This window comes from Phyllobates terribilis, unplaced genomic scaffold (assembly GCF_046119375.1).
Source record: "Phyllobates terribilis strain yellow unplaced genomic scaffold, ASM4611937v1 Scaffold_1__5_contigs__length_1240528914, whole genome shotgun sequence".
NCBI classification, from domain to species: Eukaryota; Metazoa; Chordata; class Amphibia; order Anura; family Dendrobatidae; genus Phyllobates; species Phyllobates terribilis.
In genome coordinates this window covers 996,799,781-996,823,633 of record NW_027362761.1, presented here as the reverse complement: position 1 = coordinate 996,823,633, position 23,853 = coordinate 996,799,781, and the positions used below count along the sequence as shown (strand labels likewise).

The following is a 23,853-nucleotide window of genomic DNA, read 5'->3' as shown; positions in this document are numbered from 1 at the left end:
GTGAATCTCACAGTTCCAACTTGCCAACCGTGGGACCGTCAAGTGTTCAGCACTCAAACCGTAACAGAACCACAGTATCTGCTGGTAACATCAATTTTGCGGAATCATTTCACCACTTTTTTAGCCCATCCTTTGCAAGGCCACAGGAGACAAGAAGTCTGACACATAGTCAACGCCTAGAGACGATGGTACAGGAGTATCTCCAAGTAAACATTGAAGCCACGACTGTGTCACTGGACCCTTGCTCTTTTTGGGCTTCCAATCTGGATAAATGGCCGGAGCTAGCCACTTACGCCTTGGAGATCTTGTCATGCCCCGCAGCCAGTGTTCTGTCTGAACGTGTGTTCAGCGCTGCTGGTGGTGTGCTGACAGATAAGCGCACGCGGCTCTCCACTGATAATGTAGACAGACTCACGTTCATAAAGATGAACAAATCATGGATCCGAAACGACTTTTCTACCCCTGTGTCATCCTGGGGAGAGTAAAAGCTTGATGATTGGTTAAAATCACCCTACCAACCGTTTTAAGCTTTCAAATTACTAATCATGTTTATCTGTATCTTGGCTGGAAAATAATTTGGGCTTTGTAGCAGTGTGCAGCACTGATCCTATTAGGCCATCTATACTAAAGCTTCACCAGATTTAAAATTAATAATAATTTTTAGCTGCATCTAGCCCGGAAAATAATTTTGGGGCTCCGAGATGCGCAAGACACATAAGTGCCTTCTTGCTGCACTACCTGCAGCATAACCCTCATATTGTCAGAATTCGAAGTAATCATGACTACTGGGTTGCCACACTCTTAGATCCCCCAAACTTTTCGATCAACCTTTTCATTTTAATAAAGACCAAAAAAATGGTCATTTTTGAAATTATAAGCATTAGCAGGTTGTTAGAAACTGAAATCAAACAGTTTTCAACTCAAAACTTTATTCTAGGTGATGTTACATTTTCACAAAGGACCCCTTGTTCGAAAGGAGCTTCTGAACTCTCTCGTCCATTGAATTTGTCAGGTTTTGGATGGTTTCTGCTTCAATTGTTTTGCATGAGGACAGAATACCCTCCCAGAGCTGTTGCTTAGATGTGAACTGCCTCCCGCCATCATAGACACTCCTTTAAATGATGCTCCAAAGGTTCTGAATGGGGTACAGGTCAGGGGAGCATGGGGGTCACACCATAAGTTTGTCCCCTTTTATGCCCATATCAGCCAGAGATGCAGATGTTTTATGTGCAGCATGAGATGGTGCATTATCATGCAGAAAAATGATCTTGCTGTGAAATACACGGTTCTTCTTCTTGAACCATGGCAGGAAGTGCTGTTTGAGAAAATCCACATACATTATGGAGTTCATCTTTAGCGCCTTCAGGGATCCTAAAGGGGCCGACAATCTCTCTCCCCATGATTCCAGCCCAAAACATTACTCCACCTCCTCCTTGTTGGCGCTGTAGCCGTGTTTGCGTGGGGTGTCCATCAACCAGCCATCCTCCACTCCATCCATCTGGACCATCGAGCGCTGCATGGCACTCATCCGTGAACAAAACAGTTTTGAAATCAGTCTTCATGTAATGTTTGGCCCACTGGAGCCGTTTCTGCTTGTGTGAAGTGGAAAGAGGAGGTCAACAGCATGGCGTATGCACAGCTGCAAACCTCTGAAGGACCCTGCATCTTGTTGTTCGGGGGACGTTGGAGGCACAAGCAGCTTCAAAAACTTGTCTGCTGCTATGACAAGGCTTTTTTTCCGCTGCTCTTTCAACCTGACGTAATTGCCTGTAGGAAAGAGTCCTCAATATGCCCTTATCAGCACGCACACGTGTGTACTGTGAATCAGCTACATACTTCTTGATTGCCAAGACACTTCATCCTGATCATCGCACAATGTTGATTGTAGTCATGCCTTGACCTAAACACTCCACAATTTGTTGCTTCTCAGCAGCCGACACATCCTTTTTCTTTCCCATTTTGGCAGAAAATGTAGGCTGCTTAATAATGTGAGACAGCCTTCTTAAGTAGTCTTGCCTTTCATTGGACACACCTGCCAAACTAATTAGCACAGGTGTCTGCAATTGCTTACAGTGATATAAAGAGCCCTGACACACATCACCATCAATGAGTTTAACTGACAAACAAACAAATTCTTCCCTTATCACTCCTAAACACTTTTTGCATAATAATTTGGAACGCAGTGTACATGTGCTTTTCCACAAAACACCAGTGGTTCACGTAGTGAATCTTACAGTTCTAACTTGCCAACCGTGGTCTGTATGGAGTTGTTCAATAAAGGGCCCAAAATTAAGATAACATAGATGGGAGAGGTCTCTATGAATAGGAATTCCTAAGTATTTGATACCCTGTGAGGGACAGGCAAAGGGAAAGTTGGACTGGATGGAATCCTATATGGATTTGGGGAGGGAGACATCGAGGCCCTCAGACTTCGCTGCATTGATTTTAAAATTTGACCATGTAACAAAGTGATCTATTTCAGCCATAACAGCATGGATGGATATATGTGATTGAGTGATATATACTAGGACATCATCAGCAAATAGAGAGCACTTGTACTCGGTGCCTCCCACCTCAATCCACCTAATATTGGGGTTATGGCGAATTGATGAGAGCAGGTGCTCCGTCACTAGGATGTATAAGAGAGGGGACAGAGGACATCCCTGCCTTGTCCCATTGGTGATTGGGAAAGGTGATGAAAATGTTCTGATGCACCCCCTGGGCCTTGGGACACCCGGAGCCGGACCCTTTTTGGTGGATGCTGGTGGTTGTAGTCTTCGTGACGGCGACCCGGTTCCGTGGCTCAGGGTGGTCAAACCAGTGGCGGAACTATTTATGTGGTTTTGATGTTTAAATGTCCGACTACGCCACACGTGGATTGCGGTCAGAGTGAACCGCCGCTGCAGGGCAGACCGCTGAGGCTGGTGTTGTGGGTGCAGCAGAGCGTAGCATAACTCCCCACGGGAGGAGTATAGCCTCAGGGCAGTGTATGCGGAGGATGGGGGTGATGGTGCAGGGCAGCAGCAGTAACGACACAGAGTCAGTGATGCAGTCCAGGGCCTTTACTCACAGTTCTTATTATCCAGACCACGTCTGCAGGTAACGGCTGCCCACGTCGTACTGTGCTCACCAGGTGAGGGGCTCAGACAACTCCCAGATAACTTTGGAGCGCTTCACAGGACCCCCTTTGTGTGTCCTTTGTCTGGCCTTTCTTACCAACCCTTCTGTCCGGCTGCCTCGGGCCTCCTCTTGGTAAACTTGGCGCCAGTTTCCCTGACCCTATGTGGTGCCTTCCTAGCGGGTGTAGCGAGGGGCTGCGCCACATAAAATGTCACAGCCTCCGGTTTCTAGCTGAGGGTCGTTTCCTGCCTCCACTAGTTTCGGGGACCGGTCTCCCCCTTTGGCCTGACCCCTCCACGCAGGTGGATTCGGGCGTGCGGTGGCGACTCGCTCGTCCGCACCCCTGGGATCCCTTCATTCCTCGTTCCTGGAGCCTTCTCCGCTCCTCTTCCTTCCTTCTCCCTCTTCCAGGCCTGGGCCTCTGTTACTAGGCCCGCCTCCGGAGCAGAGCTCATGCAGAGCCCCTGCTCCCTGCCACTTCTGCTCAGACTTCTCTGCACTGAACTAAGATGGTGCCCACCTTTTATACTCCCTTCTCAATGCACCCAGGAACTGCTTCCTCCCTGCTCCTGCACTACAGGGTTCCCCTTCCTCAGTGTTCCCTCCCCCCACTCCAGCCAGGGACAGGGACTGTCGTGCCCATCTCAGAGGCATATTGGTCGCCCTCCCCCACGGCAATGTGGTGTAATGCATGCAGGTGTCGGGTCCTGATCCACACTCCATCCTTACCTGAGAGTGAGATATCACACCTCTGGGTGAGGTGCAATACCTCTGTAGCAACCGAGCCCTCAGGGTGCTACAGTTCCATTTATCTTCAGCCTAGGTGACGTATTGTGATACAGGGCCGTGATTTTGGCTATAAAAGGGTCCCCTAGACCCCTACCCCAAGTTTTTTAAGAGAATCATATATGGCGTGCCAGGAGACTCTATGGAATGCTTTCTCAGCATCCAACGAGAGTATCTAATTACAAATTTTTAACTGCATCTAGCCCAGGAAATACTTTGTGCCTAGTAGCAGTGTCTGCTAGTCAGCGGATTATCTCGGCTGTTAAGCAAGCTACACCACCTGTAGTTTAGACACTTAATTTTTTCAAAGGAAATGCTTCGGGACCATGGGATACTCAGTGAAGAGCATCAGGAGGCACCCCAAGGCATAGGGGCTGGGACTGGCAGTAGGATGTCTTGCGGTGGACAGCCGAGCTCGATCCTTATAAAAGCTTTTTAACTGCAGCAGCTTTAGTGGACGCTACTGGAGCTGGAATTACGCGGCTGCTGGCATGAGACTTGCCCTCCAATAGATCCTTGTAAATGGATTTAAAGTGTATTCATTCAAATTTGAGAGACAATTTAAATTAAAAAGCTTAGAGCTGCCTCCACCACAGGGGGGCTCGCTCGACCCACCAGCGGACAGGCACCAGTATTGGGAGAGGGGGGCTGGCCATCAGGGTTCACCGCGGCTCTGGCACAAACCCGGCGACACGGAGGTGGCACGGGCAGGAGCGGACTGGCCGTGTCGGCTTCTCACTTTTTGGATTTTAGAAGGGCATGACATGCCTATATCTGTGTCTCCCCCTCCTTTTACTCCTCCACCTCTTTTATTTTCGCATGACTATATGTACTTGTCACTTTTCCATGTGTTAGTTATGTCTTCTGAGCAGTTTGTCAGCTTTTGGACACCTTTGAAGGTGTTTTCTATGTGTTTCTATGTGTTTTTGTTTGCCTGCCATTGGTTTTAACGGTGTTCGAAGGTGTTCGACGAACAGTTGGGCGAACACACGGGTGTTCGACGAACCGAACCGAACTCGAACACTACGGGGGTGGCTCAACACTAGTTCCTACTGACATTGTTTCTGATAGGGGACCTCAGTTCGTGGCTCGTTTTTGGCGCGCCTTTTGTGACAGGTTGGGAGTTCATTTGTCGTTCTCATCCGGATATCATCCTGAATCTAATGGCCAGACAGAAAGGAAAAACCAGGATGTTGAGCAGTTCTTGCGTTGTTTTGTGGCAGACAATCAAGAGGGGTGGTCTGAGTTTCTGCCACTTGCTGAATTTGCTCTGAACAATCATACATCTTCTTCTGCTGGTTGTTCGCCTTTTTTTTGTTGTTCTGGGAGACATCCGTCGTTTGGGTCGCTCTCCAAGTTGGGATCTGCCGTGCCTGAGGAGAAGAATTTTTTCGGTGATTTGGAGAGAGTTTGGATGGATGTGCGTGGTAATCTTCAGGAGGCCAACAGAAAATCTAAAGACTACTTTGATAGGAAACGACAGGAGGTTTTGTTCGCTGTTGGAGACATGGTTTGGTTGTCCTCTAGGAATCTGCGGTTGAGGATTCCTTCTAAGAAATTGGGTCCCAAGTTTGTAGGGCCCTTTAAGGTGCTTCAGGTAGTCAACCAATCTGCTGTTAGGTTGGAGGTTCCTACCTCCTGGAGAATTAATCCGGTATTTCATGTCTCTCTGTTGAAAAAAGCTGTTGTATCGGATTGTGACGCCTCTGCCTCTGTTCCTCCGGTGGTGGAGGACGGGGAATATGAAATTTCTCGCATCCTTAACTCTAGACGGTATAGAGGTAGTTTGCAGTATCTTGTGGCCTGGAAAGGTTTCGGACCCGAGGATAACTCTTGGGTGAGGTCGGATGATGTTTCCGCGTCCAGACTTATCAGAGCGTTTCACAGGAGATTTCCTGATAAGCCTGGTCCTAGGGGATCCGGAGGATCCTCTTAGAAGGGGGGGTACTGTTAGAACCTTGCTCTTAGGTTTTTTTCCTTTGCTGGTCACATGACCTTGTTGGCCTATTTAATCCTGCTCCGCCCTTCTGGCTTTGCTGGACTTCATTGTATAACTACTTTCTAGCTAGCCTGTGCTCTGTATCTAACTCTGTTAGTTTGCTTGGTCTACGGACCTCTATGCTCTATATATTTTGTTTGTTCGTCTGTCTGCTACTATTTCTGTTAGGAGGTGTCCCATTTTCCTCCCAGTCCTTAGTACTTGTAGGGATTCCTTCCCCACATCTATAGGTCTCCGTACAGACTAGCTTAGGACTTTAGCAGGTCTGATCGCAGGATCAGGTCCCCTGTTACATCGTAGGGATTAAGCGGAGTTCTATCGTAGGGACAGATCTCCTCTCTTTCCTTAGCTCTGGTAGCAGAACATAACAGCAACACGGTGAGATGTATTTTCGGCAGTTACAACTAGGGGTGGGCATATATGGGTCACAGTCCCATGAGCCCTCTGGACATTAAGATACTGATGCATGCATTCATTGATGGTATGGATAAGGTTTTGCGGGTGGCAGTTCAGACAACCAGACCTGAATGGAGAAGCATAAACCCAAAAGGCTTTTTGCAAGTAGCTAAGGGAGTTGATCAGACAAGGATCAAGTGACCAGTCTTGTATTCTAGGCCATATGGAAATCAAGTCAGAGAAGGGAGATAGAGAAGAGAAAGACCTCGTGATCAAGGAACAGTGCAGTGCTGGAACTATGAAGAGAATGGACATAACTCCAGACAGTGCAAAACCCCTAGAAAGGCTCAGGCTGATTTTCCATCCTTCTTGCCCTTGCCATAGAAAGTTTACAACCCAGTGACAAATGTGCATCTTGTCTTTTGTGCCCATGAGAAATAGTCCTACCTTAACCACAGCCATGACAATGCCGAGGGGGAGGAGCAGGCAGAGTTTTTGATTGACACCGTAGGCCCAGCCCAATCAATGGCTGTGAATAGGGATATAAGAGATTAAGCCCAGGCCGGAGCCCTGGTTCAAAAGACCTACCCCTGTAACATCCCCTTGTATCCAATTAACAAAAAAGGGCTCAAAGGTTCCCCTAAAACTTACCAAATAGTCCATAATTTGAGGTTTGTTAATGTGGTGGCCCCGATTGATCTAAACTCTTACAACTTGCTGTCACAAATCCCAACGACCTCCAGATGTTCAAATTAATTTTCTCTGTCCCCCTTCACCCTGAGTGTCAGTATCTCTCTGCCATCACACATGAAGGTAAATAGTTCTGCTGAATGGTTGTCCCACAGTGAATAATTAATTCACTCTCCATAAGGAGAAACGTTATCCCTTAGACATGAATGCTAAATCTTTCTCCCAAAGTTCCTTTTTAGGGGACTTTTAAGAGAATCCTCATCCCCATCCTGGTATGCATGGCACCCCAATCCCCCATCCTGGTATGCATGGCACCCTCATTACCATCCTGGTATGCATGGCAGCCATGATCCCCATCCTGGTTTGCAAGGCACCCATCATCCTGGTATGCATGGCTCCCCTCATACCTCTTCCTGGTATGCATGGCCCCCTTCATCCTAGTATGCATGTCACCCCCCATCCTGGTATGCATAGCACCCCTCATTCTGGTATGCATGTCACCCCTCAACCCTCTTCCTGGTATGCATAGCACTCCTCATCCTAGTATGCATGGCACCCCTCATCCCTCATCCTGGTATGTATGACACCCCTCATCCCTCTTCCTGGTATGCATGGCCCCCCTCATCCTGGTATGCAAGGCGCCCCTCATCCTGGTATTCATGGCCCCCCTCATCCTGGTATGCATGGCACCACTCATCCTGGTATGCATGGCCCCCCTCATCCTGGTATGCATGGTACCCCTCATCCGTCTTCCTGGCATGCATGGCACCCCTCATCCTGGCATGCATGGCACCACTCGTCCTGGTATGCATGGCACCCCTCATCCCTCTTCCTGGTATGCATGGCACTCCTTATCCTGGTATGCATTGCACCCCTCGTCCTGGTTTGTATGGCCCCCCTCATCCTGGTATGCAAGGCACCATTCATCCTGGTATTCATGGCCCCCCTCATCCTGGTATGCATGGCACCCCTCATCCTGGTATGCATGGCCCCCTTCATCCTGGTATGTATGGTACCCCTCATCCCTCTTCCTGGTATGCATGGCACCCCTCATCCTGGCATGCATGGCACCACTCATCCTGGTGTGCATGGCACCCCTCATCCCTCTTCCTGGTTTGCATGGCAGTCCTTATCTTGGTATGCATGGCACCCCTCATCCTGGCATGCATGGCACCACTCATCCTGGTATTCATGGCACCCCTCATCCCTCTTCCTGGTATGCATGGCACTCCTTATCCTGGTATGCATGGCACCCCTCATCCTGGTATGCATGGCCCCCCTCATCTCTCATCCTGGTATGCATGTCACCTCCATCCCCATTCCCATCCCCATCACACTGCACACAAAAAAATAAACAAATCTACTCACCGTTCTGCTCCAGCACTGCGTCCTGTTCTGTGTTCTGCTGCCAGCACTGATCTCACCGTGTGAGCTGTGCATGACGTCACTGCCATGCACCCTCACATGGTGAGATGAGCTGCCAGAATAGTCACTGCTCCCCACGCAGGGACTATGGGTGACTATTCATTCTCCTAAATAGCGCTCACAGTCAAGCCGCAGCGCGGCTCCTGCAGCTGCCGGGCTATCACATGTGCCCGGTATTAAAGAGCATGAATATTCACTACTGCCCATGCCCATGGGAGTGGGGAGTAGTGCATATTCATGTTCTTTAATAGCGGGCACACATGACCGTCCGGCAGCTGCAGGAGCCGCGCTGCGGCTACACTGTGAGCGCTATTAAGGAGAATGAACATTCACTGCCTATGGGCATGGAGAGCAGTGAGAATTCATTCTCTTTAGCAGCGAGCACAGTGTAGGTTACTGTTGCCACTCCCCCCACACCTCCCACCATCCACAACCACAGTATATATATATATATAAATATATATATATATATATATATATATATATATATATATATATATACAGTATCTATAGCACATTTGGACTAAAAGACATTTGTTTGTTGGTTTTTGTTTGTTGTTTTGTGTTTTTGCTTTTCATATGTTTTTGCTTTTGTGTATGTGGGAAATTTCTATGGGATCTTTATAGCAAGGTCATTTAGATGATTTCTGTGGGGACTCACTCCTTTCTGGTCTTTCCACATTATAATATTATTGTAGTATGAGCCCTTAATTTTGGATCATCACTCATATGTGTATATGGGAGGGCCCCACAGCGCTATAAATCAGACCTGTTCCAGTAGTAAGTCAGATCATGATTAAGGCCTAACAAGTCAAAACGCGTTGATCTGGATCCCCACGGAGGGTGCATGGTAGTTGCTCTTGATTGTAGCCACTGGATTATCTTTTAAATTTTATTTAATAAAGAGAAATGGATTTTTATTAACAATATCATCGCTGAACAGATCTTCTTTTCCTGCTGTGTATAAGATGCACCTCCCACTTTCCTCCAAAATTTTGAAGGAATAAAGTGCGTCTTATAGTCCAAAAAATACGGTATTTAGCTGCAGCTGCTTCTAGAGCAATGCATTGAGTTGTGTGCAATTGGGTGCACAGCAGCTGCTCATTAATCTTTTCACAACATATGATGTATATTTACGTCATATAGCGTGTCCCTGACTTTGATTATGGCTCACACGCTGAGTGTCTTTTTAAACACATGATGGCAATCACTTGACAGTGAAATTTACCACATGCCAATAGGGGGGGCGCATCTATCCACGCTCTCATCGGTGCCCCAGTGACACGATCAAGGGGTGCAAAAGAGTTGTCATAACAGTCTGCTGATGACCCCTATGCCTGTCATTATGATCCTCCTGTGAATTCCGGCCCGTGACCAGTGGTCATAGGAGTTCATGGGCACCACAGTGGCTCAGTGGTTAGCACTGCAACCTTGCAGCACGGGGGTCCTAGGTTCAAATCCCACCAAGGACAACATCTGCAAGGAGTTTGTGTGTTTGCGTGGGTTTCCTCCAGGTTCTCTGGTTTCCTCCCACATTCCAAAAACATACTGATAGGGAACTTAGATTATGAGATCCAGTGGGGACAGTGATGATGATATCTGTAAAGTGCTGTGGAATTAATGGCGCTATACAAGTGAGTAAAATAAATAAATCATGATCTCTGCTATGTATGGCACAAGCGATTGGGCGATTGCAGCCTCAAGTCCCCTAAGAATGTTCTTAAATACAGTAAAAGATTTAAAAAATATGAAAATAAAATAAAAGAAACACAAAAGTTCAAATCATCTCCTTTTCCAGAATGAAAATAATAAAAAAAAACAATTAAAAATTGACATATTTGGTGTCGCTGCATTCAGAAATGTCCGATCTATCAAAATATAAGATAAATTATTCTGATCAGAAAACAGCGTAACAAAAAATAAAAAAGCCACATTTACCTTATTTTTCAGACTATAAGACACCGGACCATAAGATGCACCCCAAATTTTGGGTGGGAAATAGGAGAAAATATTTTTCATAGGTGGAGGTCCGTCTCATAGTCCGAATAGGTATCTTACCTGGCGGGTGGTGGTGGTGAAGTGGGGGTCATAGGAGACAGAGTCCCTCAGGAAGCCGGCGGTGGCAGAAGTGGAGCAATGCTGCTGGCGCTGGTGGGAGAAGGGGGTGCCCCAGCAGCGGGGGGGGGGATTGTGGCGGTGGTGAACCGGGATCGCAAGAAGTGGGGTCCCTCTCTCAGGAATCCAGCGGTGGCAGAAATGGTGAGATTCTCCGGGACCGATGTCGGTGTTGATGCATAGTGGAGTGCATTGCTTTTCTGGCGGCCATCTTCCTGAAACCATGGTCTACAAGAAAATTGCTGCCCGAGCCATCACATGCACAGACTGGGATCTCGGCAGCCCACGGCTTCAGGAGGATGGCCGTCGGAGGCTGATATCTCGGCTGGGCCCAGGAAAATGTCCGCCAGGAAAGCTCTGCCTGACCGCCGATACCGGGCCCACAGCATCGCACTGCTTTCTGCTGCTGCCGGGTTCCTACAACATCCGCAACTCTCTGGTAAGCTACATTCGGACCATAAGACGCCCCCCCTATTTTCCTCTCAAATTTGGGGGAAAAAGTGTGTCTTAAAGTCTGAAAAATACAGTGAGCTTTTTTTGGCCACCACAGTATTGCAAAAAAATGCAATAAGAGGAAATCAAAACATAATATCTACCCCAGAATAATGTCAATAAAAAAAGTCAGCTCAGGGTGCAAAAAATAAGCCATCACCCGACCCCAGATCCTGAAAAATGGAATCACTAAGGGTCTTGGAAAATGGAGACAAATGCAAAAACTTTTTTTCCTATAAACTTCAAAATTTTTTTCACCACTTAAATAAAACTAAACTATACATGTTTGGGATCTGTGTACTCGTACTGACCTGGGAAATCATATTAGCAGGTCAGTATTACCATGCAGTGAAAATGGTAGATAGAAAACCCAAAAAACAATTGTGAAATTAAACCTTTTTTGTAATTTCATCTCACTTGGATTTGTTTTATCTTTTACCAGTAAAATCATGAATGATGTCATTCAAAAGCACAACTCGTCCCGGAAAAAATAAAAATAAAAATAAAAAGTTATGGCTCTTGGAAGAGGGGGAGGAAAAAACAAAAATGAAGACATGGAAAATGGCCCGGGGTGAAGGCGTTAATAATAGTTTTATAGTTAAAATCAATTAGTAGCACTGCAAACAATTGCAGTGTAGCCCAGGTCTATTACTTGAAACCATTTCATGGGATAGGAAATTGGTATGTAGTCAGAATATCCAGTTTGTAATTTTTGAGAGAAGAGACATTTTATTAACATTAATATATCTCTTCTCCCAAATGTTTCTAGTTTTATAGTTGATAAAATGCTTAAGAAAAAGAGAGAACGTGTCTAACTACTTTCTCTTTTCTTAAGGTAAGTTTTTTATCAACTTTTTGTTATTTCTGTTACTTCACAACCTTTTTTTCCTGTCTTCCCGCCCTATTTATTTTAGAATTCCATTCCCTCAGTGGTTATCTTAGGCTTCAAGGCACCCATTTTGGACTTTAAATATCTCCATGTACCAGGGTGTGTTACCTGTTGGTCTCTTACACTTAATAAAGATGCCAGTATGGCACTGAAATGCGTAGTGATAATTAGTGTTGAGCCACCCCCGTAGTGTTCGAGTTCGGTTCGGTTCGTCGAACACCCGTATGTTCGCCGAACTGTTCGTCGAGCTGTTCGTCGAACACCTTCAAACACCGTTAAAACCAATGGCAGGCAAACAAAAACACATAGAAATACATAGAAAACACCTTCAAAGGTGTCCAAAAGCTGACAAACTGCTCAGAAGACACAACTAACACATGGAAAAGTGACAAGTACATATAGTCATGCGAAAAGAAAATAGGTGGAGGAGTAAAAGGAGGGGGAGACACAGATGTAGGCATGTCATGCCCTTCTAAAAAAAAAAAAGTGCGAAGCCGACACGTCCAGTCCGTTCCTGCCCGTGCGACCTCCGTGTCGTCGGGTTTGTGCCAGAGCTGCGGTGGACCCTGACGGCCAGCCCCCCTCTCCCAATACTGGTGCCTGTCCGCTGGTGTGTCGAGCGAGCCGCCCTGTGGTGGAGGCAGGTCTAAGCATTTTAATTTAAATTGTCTCTCTAATTTGAATGAATACACTTTAAATCCTTTTACAAGGATCTATTGGAGGGCAAGTCTCATGCCAGCAACCGCGAAATTCCAGCTCCAGTAGCGTCCACTAAAGCTGCTGCAGTTAAAAAGCTTTTATAAGGATCGAGCTCGGCAGTCCACCGCAAGGCGTCCTACCGCCAGTCCCAGCCCCTATGCCTTGGGGTGTCTCCCCGATTCTCTTCACTGAGTGTCCCGGGGGCCCGAACCATTTCCTTTGAAAAAATTAAGTGTCCAAGCTACAGGTGGTGTAGCTTGCTTAACAGCTGGGATAATCCGCTGACTAGCAGACACTGCTACTAGGCACAAAGTATTTCCTGGGCTAGATGCAGTTAAAAATTTGTAATTAGATACTCTCGTTGTATGCTGAGAAAGCACTCCATGGAGTCTCCTGGCACGCCATATATTATTCCCTTAAAAAGCTTGGGGTAGGGGTCTATGGGACCCTTTTATAGGCAAAATCATGGCCCTGTATCGCAATAAGTCACCTAGGCTGATGATAAATGGAACATTTTCATCACCTTTCACAATCACCAATGGGACAAGGCACGGATGTCGTCTGTCCCCTCTCTTATACATCCTTGTGACGGAGCACCTGCTCTCATCAATTCGCCATAACCCCAATATTAGGTGGATTGAGGTGGGAGGCACCGAGTACAAGTGCTCTGCATTTGCTGATGATGACCTAGTATATATCACTCAATCACATATATCCATCCCTGCTGTTATTGGTGAAATAGATCACTTTGTTACATGGTCAAATTTTAAAATCAATGCAGCGAAGTCTGAGGCCCTCGATGTCTCCCTCCCCAAATCCATATAGGATTCCATCCAGTCCAACTTTCCCTTTGCCTGGCCCTCGCAGGGTATCAAATACTTAGGAATTCGTATTCATAGAGACCTCTCCAGTCTATGTTATCTTAATTTTGGGCCCTTTATTGAACAACTCCATACAGACTACGGTTGGCAAGTTAGAACTGTAAGATTCACTACGTGAACCACTGGTGTTTTGTGGAAAAGCACATGTGCACTGTGTTCCAAATTATTATGCAAAAAGTGTTTAGGAGTGATAAGGGAAGAATTTGTTTGTTTGTCAGTTAAACTCATTGATGGTGATGTGTGTCAGGGCTCTTTATATCACTGTAAGCAATTGCAGACACCTTTGCTAATTAGTTTGGCAGGTGTGTCCAATGAAAGGCAAGACTACTTAAGAAGGCTGTCCCACATTATTAAGCAGCCTACATTTTCTGCCAAAATGGGAGAGAAAAAGGATGTGTCGGCTGCTGAGAAGCTGCTGCTGAGAAGCAACAAATTGTGGAGTGTTTAGGTCAAGGCATGACTACAATCAACATTGCCAAGACACTTCATCCTGATCATCGCGCAATCAAGAAGTATGTAGCTGATTCACAGTACACATGTGTGCGTGATGATAAGGGAAAATTGAGGACTCTTTCCTCCAGGCAATTACGTCAGGTTAAAAGAGCAGCAGCAAAAAAGCCTTGTCATAGCAGCAGACAAGTTTTTGAAGCTGCTGGTGCCTCCAACGTCCCCCGAACAACAAGATATAGAGTCCTTCAGAGGTTTGCAGCTGTGCGTAAGTCATCCTGTCGACCTCCTCTATCCACTGCATACAAGCAGAAACGGCTCCAGTGGGCCAATCAATACATGAAGACTGACTTCAAAACTGTTTTGAGTGCCGTGCAACGCTCGATGATCCAGATGGATGGAGTGGAGGATGGCTGGTTGATGGACACCCCACGCAAACACGGCTACAGCGCCAACAAGGAGGAGGTGGAGTAATGTTTTGGGCTGGAATCAGGGGGAGAGAGATTGTCGGCCCCTTTAGGATCCCTGAAGGGGTAAAGATGAACTCCATAATGTATGTGGAGTTTCTCAGACAGCACTTCCTGCCATGGTTCAAGAAGAAGAACCGTGTATTCCGCAGCAAGATCATTTTCATGCATGATAATGCACCGTATCATGCTGCACATAACACATCTGCATCTCTGGCTGATATGGGCATAAAAGGAGACAAACTTATGGTGTGACCCCATGCTCCCCTGACCTCAACCCCATTCAGAACCTCTGGAGCATCATCAAAAGGAGTGTCTATGATGGCGGGAGGCAGTTCACATCTAAGCAACAGCTCTGTGAGGGTATTCTGTCTTCATGCATAACAATTGAAGCAGAAACCATCCAAAACCTGACAAATTCAATGGACGAGAGAGTTCAGAAGCTCCTTTCGAACAAGGGGTCCTATGTGCAAATGTAACATCACCTAGAATAAAGTTTTGAATTGAAAACTGTTTGATTTCAGTTTCTAATAACCTGTAAATGCTTATAATTTCAAAAATTACCATTTTTTTGTTCTTTATTAAAATGAAAAGGTTGATCGAAGAGTGTGGGGGATCTAAGAGTGTGGCAACCCAGTAGTCAGGATTACTTAGAATTCTGACAATCTGAGGGTCATGTTGCAGGTAGTGCAGCAAGAAGGCACTCATGTGTCTTGCGCATCTAGGAGACCCAAAATTATTTTCTGGTCTAGATGCAGCTAAAAATTATTATTAATTTTAAATCTGGTGAAGCTTTAGTATAGATGGCCTAATAGGATCAGTGCTGCACACTGCTACAAAGCCCAAATTATTTTCCAGTCAAGATACAGATAAACAGTAAGGCCCTGCACCGCTACTACAGGTATTGCGGAGTCAGAGTCACCGGCCGGGACTCCACTCCCCTGCCTCAGCGCGCCCTCCTGCACTACCGTACTCTCCAGCCTTAAGATATCTCCTGTGCCTCAGTTAGAAGGTAAGAGAGCCCTCTCTACAAACGGATCATCGGACTTTAGTACGGAGGTAAGCTCTACACCTCCCCATGTACCAGCAGTGACCAGCTATTTGAAAGCTTCTACCACAGTTCTATATACTTTCCAGCTATGCTGTAAACAGTTGTATTCAGAACTTTTTTATCTCTACTAACCTCCATTGCACCTTCTAATTTTATGCCCTTTTTTCCTCCAGTAGGATTACCCATTTTCCTTCTCCTATTGACTATACAGACCTACTCACAACTGCAGATGCACAGACCTCTTTCACCACCCTTTGGCTAACTGGCATTACCACACCCTGGGACCCATAGAGACTGCTCCTGTACTCAGGTACTTTCTAGCTATTTCTTTTTTATGACCTGCTTCGACCATCCACTATACCATTAACCCTTTCATCCAGTACTTTATACCGTCTCTACAACATCTACTGGCCTCCATCAGCCTCCTGCTACATAGGCGTACCACCCGCCACCCATGAGCACATCCCCGATTACACCTTAAATCAGGTAACTGCTGTTTTTCTTTCTTCTTTTTTTTTTTTTTTTTCTTCACTTCTACTACCACTTCCATTATAATATTACTCACCCCTCCCTCTATTCCCCACAGAACCATCATCTTTTCTCTTAAGCCACCATCAGCTGATCCCACTGCGTCTACAAGGACGTTCTCGGCACCTGAGTATCCATTCCACCCCACTCTACCCACAGGTAACTATCATTAATCCTAGTTCACACTATTTACATCCTATACACATCACTCATTCCTCTCTTCTCTATTTTTACAGCAGAACCCTTACCTGAAGCGTCTTCACTTATCCATACAGCTGACCCCACTAGGAACCTTGGAGTCCTCCCATTGTTCATATTCCCTTTTTTAACCTTATTTTTATTGTGCCCAAGACCTCTCTTGTTTTTACTCCAGTTACCCCCTCCTCTTTTATTAGATTCATTATAATAAATATATTTTTTCTACAGATATTTGTCAGTGTCCGTTTACTCCCCTTTTGGGATTTTACACTAATTTATTACTGCTGGTCCTTTTTTTTTTTTTTTTTTTTTTTTTTTCTACTTTTTTTCCATACCATTGTTTTTATATTCCTTTTTATATAGATTTTTTAGTCATCCATTATTATTATTTTTTTCTTTATTATCCTCATACTTATACGCACACACCTCCTTATCTACCATATTTGTTACCATTTACGTAGTACCCCATCATATTTTGGTCAAAAGGGAAGCGCGAATCTACTGTATTTTACACTTTAAAAATTATTATTAATCTGAAAGCTGGTGGAGCTAAGTATAGATGGCCTAATAGAATCAGTACTGCAAACTGCTACAAAGCCCAAATAATTTTTCAGACAAGATATAGAGAAATATGATTAGTAATTTTAAATCTGGTGGAGTTTAGTATAGATGGCCTAATAGAATCAGTACTGCACACTGCTACAAAGCCCAAATTATTTTCCAGCCAAGATACAGATAAACATGATTAGTAATTTTAAATCTGGTGGAGCTTAGTATAGATGGCCTAATAGAATCAGTACTGCACACTGCTACAAGGCCCAAATTATTTTCCAGCCAAGATACAGATAAACATGATTAGTAATTTTAAAGCTTAAAATGGTTGGTGAGGCGATTTTAACAAATCATCAAGCTTTTACTCTCCCTAGGATGACACAGGGGTAGAAAAGTCATTTCGGATCCATGATTTGTTCATCTTTATGAACGTGAGTCTGTCTACATTATCAGTGGAGAGCCGCGTGCGCTTTTCTGTCAGCACACCACCAGCAGCACTGAACACACCTTCAGACAGAACGCTGGCTGTAGGGTATGACAAGATCTCCAAGGCGTAAGTGGCGAGCTCCGGCCATTTATGCTGATTGGAAGCCCAAAAAGAGCAAGGGTCCAGTGATGGGCTAAAAAAGTGGTGAAATGATTCCGCAAAATTGATGTTACCAGCAGATACTGTGTTTCTGTTACGGTTTGAGTGCTGAATACTCGACGGTCCCACGGTTGGCAAGTTGGAACTGTGAGATTCACTACGTGCACCACTAGTGTTTTGTGGAAAAGCACATGTAAGATTCTGCAACAGTCTCTGCTGATACTCCTGCATGCGTGCAGCCCTTTCTATGGCAGGAATAATTTCTGCAAATTTACTTTTGTACCGGGGATCTAACAATGTGGCAACCCAGTAGTCAGGATTATTTCTAATTCTCACAATTCGAGGGTCATGTTGCAGGTAGTGCAGCAAGAAGGCACTCATGTGTCTTGCGCATCCAGGAGCACCAAGTCCCTGTTGTGTTGGTGGCGAGGTTTCAATCATGCTTCCTTCCTCTGTCCTCTCCCCCCAACCTCGCACAACAAAATGTGATCAAGGTCTTCCTCATCTGATGAGTCTTCCATCAGTTCGTCCTCCACTTCCTCCTGGGCTCCTGCACCTTCCTCACTAGTTTGGCTGCTACCATGCGCCCTGGTAAAACCATCTACCCCACCCTCACATGCCTGCCGCCTTGGTGCTGCCGACCGTCTGGACCTTGCATATGTTAGCCCTTCTGCATACAACTCCTCCTCTTCTACTTCCTCCACCTTCTCTTGTGCCACCACCTGACTCCGAATTCTGTTTAACATGTGCTCCAGCATGTAAATCACCGGAATAGTCATGCTGATAATGGCATCGTCAGCACTAAACATCTTCGTCGCCATTTCAAAACTGTGCAGAAGGGTGCATAGGTCCCTGATCTGAGACCACTTCTCCAGCGTGATATGCCCCACCTCTGGATCTCGTTGGCCCAGGCTATACGTCAGAACGTATTGCACCAGGGCTTGACGGTGCTGCCACAGTCGCTGCAACATGTGCAGAGTTGAATTCCACCGGGTAGGCACATCGCATTTTAGCCGGTGAAGTGGCAGGCCCAATGACTTCTGTAGAGATGTAAGTCACTGAGCTGCGGGATGCAAACGGCGGAAGTGAGCACACAGCGACCGTGCCCTCTGCAGAAGGCCATCTAGTCCGGGATAGTGGGCTAAAAATTTCTGGACAACCAGGTTCAACACGTGAGCCATACAAGGCACGTGTGTGACATTGCCCCGGCGAAGGGCCACACCCAGGTTTGCAGCATTGTCGCACCCGGCCTTCCCTGCTTTAAGGTCCAGTGGAGACAACCATTCATGAAACTGGTTCTCCAGAGCTGACCACAACTCCTCAGCTGTGTGACTCTCATTTCCCAGACATTTCAAAGTAAAAACCACCTGATGACGTTGAGCCCTGCTGCCAGCATAGTAAGGAGGTGTGCAGTATCCATTCTGCGCAGTTAGAAAGCTTGTGGCATGACCAGACAGGCTTTGGGTGCAGGTGGAGGACCGAGAGGAGGTTGATGAGGCAGAAGCAGTGGAGGAACTTTGAGATAAAGAGGATTGATGCACAACTCGTGGGGACGGCAAGACTTGGACAGCAGCCCCTTGACCTGCTGTCACCATAGTTACCCAGTGCCCAGTCAGCGACATGTAACGCCCCTGTCCATGCCTACTCGTCCAAGTGTCTGTGGTGAAATGCACCCTGTCACACACAGAGTTTCTCAAAGAAGCGGTGATGTTGTGTTCGACATGCTGGTGAAGCACAGGCACACCTTTCTTTGAGAAGTAGTGCCCACTGGGCATCTGGTACTGGGGCACTGCGACGGACATAAGGTCTCAAAAATCCTCTGTGTCCACCAGGCGGAAAGGAAGCATTTCTGTAGCCAAGAGCTTGCAGATGGTGAAATTCAACCTCTTAGCTTTCTCATGGCTAGGAGGAAATGGTCTTTTACTTGTCCACATCTGAGGGACCGAGGGCTGGCTGTTGTGCTTAGACGGGGTTGAGAAGGGTGTCCCCGGCAAACTGCCAGTCTGTGAGGAAGATGCAGGTGGACATGTTAGGTTGCCTTGATCCAAAGGTGGTGCTATCGATGTCGGACAGCGCTGAACACCAGCTGGTGTTTCCACCTCCAAAGAAAATGATGACCTGCCAATCACGCTGGCTGTTGCGGGTAAAGAGGTGGCAGGTCTGCGTCCCAAAACAGGTGTGACTGCTGTCCCCCCAGTCACAGAGGATGAAGAGGCCGCGGATGCACAAGATGTGGCAGACGGTGGTTGGCCTGGCCGGCTAGGCCGCATTGTAGCACAGTGAGCTTCCCACTGCAACTTATGCTTCATGTCCATGTGCCGGTTCATGCATGAAGTACTGAAACTATGTATTTTTTGGCCTCTACTTAGCTTTTGCTGACAAATGTTACAGATAACACGAGATGGGTCATCTTTATCGATCTGAAAAAATGCTCAGGCTATGCAAGGCTTATCACCCATGCGACCTCAAGAGCCACCACGACTTGTGGTCAGAGGCAGAGTTGTGTTTGAGGATGCAGTTGTTGACATGCTTCCAGTACTACATCTCTGTCCAGGAAGGCGCAACCTGACCTCTTCGTCACTAACATCCTCCTCCACCTCCTCTGCTGACCTCATCTCTTGGCTGACTGTGGGTTGACAGTAAGGGGGATCTCCAACCTCATCATCATCACCCTGTGTGTTATCACACCCGTCCTCCTCAGAGTCAACCTGTTCCTGCCCTGACAAAAAACTAAAGTTGTCGCTCCAATCAGGTATTTGAGTCTCATCATCGTCTTCCTCATTGTCTCCACCAACAGGAGTTACAGTTTGGGAACGAGGGTCTACATTATGGTCAGAACCTTCTGCAACTGGTCCTGGATCTGACTCATATAGATTCTGGGCATCAGTGGAGATCATTTCCTCGTCTGGATTCACAGAAGCTCTGGAGCAGACCTCTGATTCCCAGACTATAGTATGAGTAAACAGCTCTGCAGACTCAACCATCTGTTCTACCCCATACTCAGACGGGCAGCTGGAGACTTGGGAGCTGTGAGGAATGCGATTGGGGTGACACCTCTGAGGACTGGAGTATTTGTGATGTTGAAGTTGAGGTGGAGGAGAGCCCAATTAAAGGAGCACTTGATATCCATTGAAGCACTTGCTGTTTTTGTGCCTCATCTGGAATTTGTAGCGATTGGCGTGGGCGTAAGAAAGGGATCTTATCACATTGTCCGCTAAAAGAAGTAGACATCTTAGTTTGGCTGGAAGATGGTCTTTCTTCTGCAGATGTTACTGTTGCTTTAACACCTACCCCACGGACACAACCTTTTTTTCCCTTCCCAACACGCCTATTCCCCTTTGCACCAGCAGCAGGCCTTTTTTCCACTCATTTTGGTGGTTAACTAATTCACAACTCTGGAGTTGTTTGCACAAAAAGCAATGGATGGGAACCGAGCAGAGCTGAGTGGCCAAACTGTGGTATTAGCCCAAAAGTATTGGCTGGGTTAGATGCAGAAAAAAATTATATTGAATTTGCAACCTGATGGAGGTCAGTATAGATGGACTAATAGAACAAGTCCCACACACTGCTTGAAACCGAAATATTTTTTCAGAGCTAGATGCAGAAAAAAATAATATTGAATTTGCAACCTGTTGGAGGTCAGTATAGATGGACTAATAGAACAAGTCCCACACACTGCTAGAAGCCCAAATAGAACAAGTCCCACACACTGCTAGAAGCCCAAATATTTTTTCAGAGCTAGATGCAGAAAAAAATTATATTGAATTTGCAATCTGATAGAGGTCAGTATAGATGGACTAATAGAACAAGTCCCACACTCTGCTACAAGCTGAAATATTTTTTCAGAGCAAGATGCAGAAAAAAATTATATTGAATTTGCAACCTGATGGAGGTCAGTATAGATGGACTAATAGAACAAGTCCCACACACTGCTAGAAGCCCAAATTTTTTTTCAGAGCTGAATGCAGAAAAAAATTATATTGAATTTGCAACCTGATGGAGGTTAGTATAGATAGACTAATAGAACAAGTCCCACACACTGCTACAAGCTGAAATATTTTTTCAGAGCAAGATGCAGAAAAAAATTATATTGAATTTGCAACCTGATGGAGATCAGTATAGATGAACTTATAGAACAAGTCCCACACACTGCTAGAAGCCTAAATATTTTTTCAGAGCTCGATGCAGAAAAAAAAATACTGAATTTGCAACCTGATGGAGGTCAGTATAGATGGACTAATAGAACAAGTCCCACACACTGCTAGAAGCTGAGATATTTTTTCAGAGCTAGATGCAGAAAAAAATTATATTGAATTTGCAACCTGATGGAGGTCAGTATAGATGGACTAATAGAACAAGTCCCACATACTGCTAGAAGCCGAAATATTTTTTCTGAACTAGATGCAGAAAAAAATTATATTGAATTTGTAACCTGATGGAGGTCAGTATAGATGGACTAATAGAACAAGTCCCACACACTGCTGGAAGCCTAAATATTTTTTCAGAGCTCGATGCAGAAAAAAATTATATTGAATTTGCAACCTGGTGGAGGTTAGTATAGATGGATTAATAGAATGATGCTATGCCGAAAAGGTTTTACTTCACTAGGTGCAGTAAAAAAATTTGTATTCTATACACAGGTGGTGTAGCTTGCAACACAGATATGCTACTCCACTGACTAACACACTCTGCAATAGGCCAAAAAGTATTTGCTTTGCTAGATTTAGCCAAATGCAGTGAAAAAAACTTGCACAGCACTGGCACAGACCTGCCTGGCAAAAAGTGATAGGAACTGATGTAACCTAGCCCTGAAAAGGACTGCAATTACAATTAGTCTTTACTCCCAACCTATCTATTTAAGAGCACAGACCTGCCTGATAAAAGTCATAGGAAATTATGTAACCTAGTCCTTAAAAGGACTGCAATCACAACTCTTCCCTACTCCCAAGCTATCTGTAGATTTGTGCGAAAATTAGCTTGAAATTAATAAAGTATAGCGCACACAGCAACAGCGTTGCCGTCTAACACACAGCTGCAGCAGTGAGAAAATGGTGGCGACGGGGAAAATGGCTGGGCCTTATAGGGCAAGGACATGTGACATACACTGCCAATGACACATGCCCTTGCTTGTGTGAAAAAAAGCAGTTCGCTCTGTGTGTGTGCTGCTGATAGGCTGACAGATTGCACCTCCCCACTGTAAATGTGGGAAAGAGAAAAAAAAATGGTGATCTTCATTATTCCTGCAGAGATCCATCCCCTGCCCCTCCCCCCGCCCCGCTGTACACTCAAACTGCGTATTAACATTCATTTTCAGCATTACTGAGAAAAAATCCAGTTATGATTTTGGTGCACGAACAGTTATCGAACATAACCTCGAACAGCCGAATTTTTTTCAAATCGGCTCGAACACCTCCCAAAACAGCTCAAATTTGAGATTGGCGAACAGTTCGAGTCGAACACCGCTTATCTCTAGTGATAATAAAAAACCTTCAAAAAATACTGCAGCAAAAGACTTGTATCCAGCAGCGCAGCCAATTTTTAGATGTATTTATTTCCTGTTTTGGTCATTTCCATCTGGCTGATCTTTCCCCCAGCCACGGGGCAGTTGCAGCTGGCTATTTTAACCTTGAGGCCATAGCCCCACTATCAGTATTTGGTCAGCATTTTTTCTCAGGAGTGGGAGCCAAAACCAGGTGAGGAACAATCAGAGAAAAGGTATAATAGAAACAAGTCACCAATTCTGCATTTATCACCCACTCCTGCTTTTGGCTCCCACTCCAGAGAAAAAATACTGACCAAATACTGACTAAATACTGATAGTGGGGTCGTGGCCTTATAATGGTTGTCTCTTCACACAACCACCCAAGGTGAGCAATCCCATTGTTTATACTATCACCTACATTAAGGATTTACCCCATTGTGCACTCCTCCCTTCACAGTCACTGTTTCTTCATCTTTCTGGAATTACTGTTTTTTATCATTGTAGAGAGATTGTATAGATTGTAGAGAGCTTTATATTTGTCAGCGACCTCTTTCATAACTTTCCATAACTGCAAATCATTTTAAACAAACTTTGCCTTTTAGACCAATCATGTCATTAACTAGATCCATCATAGCCAAGTCTGTAGTAAACTGTGCTATTGTACTAGACGTCTGGATTAGTCTTACATTTACATGCAGACCCACAAATTGTGCGCTCTGCATTTACACAGCAGCTCTGCCTGCTTCTTGAAGCCTGGATCTCTGTTTTTTAGACAGCTTTATCCTTTTCACACCTCTATTGTGAGACAGCATAGAAGGCAGTAAGGGCTATTGCACATGGAGAACAGTCAAGCTAGATGTATACCAGACTGAATAATTGTATTGCTGTTGAACGGAGTTGGATGAACTACTTTCTGAACAGGACTTTAAAAGATAGCAGATTCTCGCTGGCTGACAGAGCCACTGACAATCAGATGTGCAGCCCTCCTGCTGAGACGTTCAGGCATCCTCTTCAGTGACAGGTGGCAGCCAGGCCCAAATCTCTGTCCTT

General features: G+C 45.6%; 1 long non-coding RNA gene across 1 annotated transcript in view; it reads left to right on the top strand.

Annotated features, from left to right (window-relative positions):
* LOC141172230 (uncharacterized) overlaps positions 1–16,360 on the top strand; it is a 171,943-nt gene extending 155,583 nt beyond the window's left edge. The window contains exons 3-6 of the long non-coding RNA XR_012252442.1: positions 15,634–15,767; positions 15,838–15,943; positions 16,044–16,144; positions 16,222–16,360. This is a non-coding gene — a long non-coding RNA (uncharacterized lncRNA). The remainder of the gene's footprint in view (positions 1–15,633; positions 15,768–15,837; positions 15,944–16,043; positions 16,145–16,221) is intronic.
* The last annotated feature ends 7,493 nt before the right edge of the window (positions 16,361–23,853 follow it).